The following is a 4,433-nucleotide window of genomic DNA, read 5'->3' as shown; positions in this document are numbered from 1 at the left end:
GGCTTGCGGCAACCAGATGTGATGACCCCGGGCTGGACTCCGCTTCGTCCACGGTGAAAGCCGATCCGGCGATCCACAGTGCGAAGTTGATGTATTTCCTCAGCGACCAGCACGGATCAGCTCTAAGCATGACAAAGAGGATTTCATCCTCTTTTGAAAGGCCAAACAAAGTAGTTTCGCTTTCACAACAATATTATGCAAATCTTCCCACATCGTGACGTAGACATGTGGGGGCGTGTTAGAACGAGCCGTTTTAGGTAGGCATGGTTGACTCTTAACTTTTATAAACAATATCTCTTTGGATTTGAGACTTTAGTGTTTGCAACTTTACAGATCTTCTTTATGCACCAAGAGCTTGTAACACTCCAAAGAGAAAGGAAAAATTTAAATTGCATCATATGACCCCTTTAACAAGGGCTGCACGGTGGCTCAGAGTGTAGCACTGTTGCATCACAGCATCCCCGGTTTGGTTTGAGTCCTGGAGCCATTATTTAGCATATTCTCCCCATATACAGTGGGTACGGAAAGTATTCAGACCCCCTTAAATGTTTCACTCTGTGAAAAACTTGTTGCATCTTTCCCAAAAAGACTCATGGCTGTATTAGATCAAAAGGGTGCTTCTAATAAATACTGAGCAAAGGGTCTGAATACTTAGGACCATGTGATATTTCTTTTTTTCTTTTTTAATAAATCTGCAAAAATGTCAACAATTCTGTGTTTTTCTGTCAATATGGGGTGCTGTGTGTACATTAATGAGGAAAAAAAATTTACTTAAATGATTTTAGCAAATGGCTGCAATATAACAAAGAGTGAAAAATTTAAGGGGGTCTGAATACTTTCCGTACCCACTGTACATTAAAGTTGTCCTAAGACAAGAACGCATTTTGGTTTTCAGGTTTTATGACAACTTTGATGAAAGGTTTTGATCCACTTCAATATATATATATATAAATTATTATTTTTTAATATATATATATATATATATATATATATAAACATGGTCCAGGAAAATAAATAAAATAAATGTCAAATATTTGTTAAAGAAACAAAAATGCCCTGACACTTCCCTCTGGTGGTGAAAAGAGGTATGTTACAGTAAATTAAAATATGGAAGAAAATGGTCCACAAGTAATGGTGCTTTTTGATCTACAGATATTAAATTAAGGTGCTACTTTATATACACGTTTATATCATGACATCAATATAGCATATTTAACAACAATTAAGACCAATTAATATATTCTGCCAAAATATGAAAACATAAACGGATGAAGAGTTATTGTAGTAGGCTCTTTTTATGGTTGAGAATTGTCTTAAGCTGTGTCTTGAAATTTGTAATGATTTCAGTGCAGTTCCAGTGGCAGCTCCAGTGACAAAGCTTTGAATTTGATGACAAAAACATGCGGACATTGTGAACTGGTCTATTATACTTCCAGAGTTTCCATGCATTTGAAATCTATTAGAATCCATTAGACATCCTAGATAATTTTTGAATGGAAATTTTCCACTGAGGCAAAAAGGTCATTAGGAGTCATATGTTGCCACATGAGGCAGTTTGTGCTCCACGTTATTGATTTGCTCACATGATTTTTATGGTTTCCTTTAAACTATTTATTTGTAGTTGATAATGAAGTTACAAAAAACAAAACAAAACAAACAAACAAACACTTAGATTTACATTAAGAATGCTCTTGTCCCAAAAAAATTAGACAATTACAATTTCCTCAATTTCGAGGTAATTGCTTAAAGGGATAGTTCACCCAAAAATGAAAATTTTATGTTTATCTGCTTACCCCCAGGGTATCCAAGATGTAGGTGACTTTGTTTCTTCAGTAGAACACAAATTATGATTTTTAACTCCAACCGTTGCAGTCTGTCAGTCGTATAATGCATGGCAATGGTAACAAAATCTATGAGAGTAAAAAAAACATGCACAGACAAATCCAAATTAAACCCTGCGGCTCGTGACTACACATTGATGTCCTAAGACACGAAACAATTGGTTTGTGCGAGAAACTGAACAGTATTTATATAATTTTTTACCTCTAATACACCACTTTGTCCAACTGCCTTGAGCGCGTGCACGGCATCTGATGCGTGAGGCGTGTACGCCCTCTGGCATAGTTTACGCAAGCGCCGGAAGTGATCTCTCGCGCGCATAAGTCACTGGGGGAAGTCGTGGCCTAATGGTTAGAGAGTTGGACCCATAACCCAAGGTTGTGTAGGTGGGGGGAGTGAATGTACAGCTCTCTCTTCCACCTTCAATACCACGACTGAGGTGCCCTTGAGCAAGCAGCAAAAGAAAATGGCTGCCCACTGCTCTGGGTGTGTGTTCACGGTGTGTGTGTGTGTGTCCACTGCTGTGTGTGTGCGCACTTTGGATGGGATAAATGCAGAGCACTAATTTCCGAGTATGGGTCACCATACTTGTTCACACGTCACTTTCACTTTTTCACTTTCACTCATTGTTTACACAGTGCAGAGTCATTGCGGAAGTGTTCCCTGCCACTGTGAAGATCTAAAGATATTTAGACGTACAGGACATCACAATGGAAGACGATTTTGATATATCAACAGACCACGTCACACCGGATGCCGTGCGCGCGCTCAAGACAGTTGGACGTAGTGGTGTATTAGAGGTAAAAAATTATATAAATACTGTTCGGTTTCTCGCACAAACCGATCGTTTCGTGACTTAGGACATCAATGTGTCATCACGAGCCACAGGGTTTAATTTGGATTTGTCTGTGCATGCTTTTTTTACTCTCATAGATTTTGTTACCATTGCCATGCATTATACGACTGACAGACTGCAACGGTTGGAGTTAAAAATCATAATTTGTGTTCTACTGAAGAAACAAAGTAAACTACATCTTGGATGCCCTGGGTGTAAGCAGATAAACATCAAATTTTCATTTTTGCGTGAACTATCCCTTTAATCATATTTGACGTTATCCTAACAGGAGTGAAAGTGCAGTTTTTTAAGCATATATCTTGAGTTACATACATTTGAGGTCAAAAGTTTACACCCCCTTTCAGAATCTGCAAAATGTTAATTATATTACCAAAATAAGAGGAATCATACAAAATGTATGTTATTGTTTATTTAGTACTGACCTGAATAAGATGATTATAATCAGACATATATGACTACGAGAGTTCTTCTCCAATAGTGACACATGCAGGGCTTCATCTGATATTGTCCCTTTTAAACCTAAAAGCAGATTTTTGCCCACCTAAACATAGGAATCATTCTATCGAAACCATTTGGTTGAAGATGAAGCAAAATTATGGTGTGAGAAAGCCACTAGCATTAAAAACTTTTTAATTGTATGAACTGTGTACGATTGGAAAGGTATGAAGCAAACCAAGCGAGAGGAATACCAGAGATACCAATAGCAGATAAACGATTTAACAAAATATTGTGTGAAATGGTATCAAAAGCTGAACTCAAATCAAGCAAAACAAGAATAGATAAGGACCCACCATCAGCAGCAATTAACAGATCATTTGTTACTCTCACCAAGGCGGTTTCTGTACTATGCTTGGGACGAAATCCTGACTGAAAACACTCATATAAGTTATTATTACTAAGGTGAGCTTGGATCTGTGCTGCAACTGCTTTTTCAAGAATTTTCAAAATAAAAGGGATATTTGAAATGGGACGGAAGTTATCTAAATTGTTAGGGTCTGCATCAGGTTTTTTAAGAATTGGGGTAATAGAAGCTATTTTAAAAGATGATGGAACAGTGCCAGAGCTAAGAGAAGTATGAAGTTTTTTTTACCTTAAACCGCATAAACACATTTCATTACACCAAATACACAAAATAATGTTATTTTTAGCAACATCATATGACCCCTTTAAGAACCAGTTTGACTAACTAGCAATTAGAGTTTAGCTCCAACCCTAATCAAACACACCTGAACCAGCTAATCATTGTCTTCAAGACTACTAGAAGGCTACAGGCAGGTGAGTTTTATCAGGGTTGGATCAAATCTCTGCAGGAAAGTGGCCTGGAAGGGCCAAGTTTGCCCATCACTGGCTTAGACTAATCTACGTTTTTATGCAACCGAATTTTACAAATTTTGACTAGTCCTAAAGAACAAAATTAGATGACTAACTTTTAAGACTAGTCTAAACCTTTTATGCAACCGGCCCCAGGTCTTGCAGTCTCCACTAATGAGCTGATGAGTTGAATCAGGTGTGATAGATGAGGGAGACATACAAGATGTGCAGGGCTGGGGGTACTCCAGTACAGCTTTGAGAACCACTGCACTATAACAATCAAGCAGGCGGATAAGGGTAGAGCAATAGTAATCATCAATACAGAGAACTATAAAGCAGAGTGCGGGACACAATTGTTGGACAATGTATTTTATACCTGTCTGTGAGGGACCGAGCAGTCAAAAGCAAGGAATGCAGGATTTCCAAC

This window comes from Sinocyclocheilus grahami, unplaced genomic scaffold (assembly GCF_001515645.1).
Source record: "Sinocyclocheilus grahami isolate Dianchi unplaced genomic scaffold, SAMN03320097.WGS_v1.1 scaffold557.1, whole genome shotgun sequence".
NCBI lineage: Eukaryota > Metazoa > Chordata > Actinopteri > Cypriniformes > Cyprinidae > Sinocyclocheilus > Sinocyclocheilus grahami.
The sequence above is the reverse complement of the archived record's forward strand: the minus strand, read 5'-3'. Positions refer to the sequence as shown.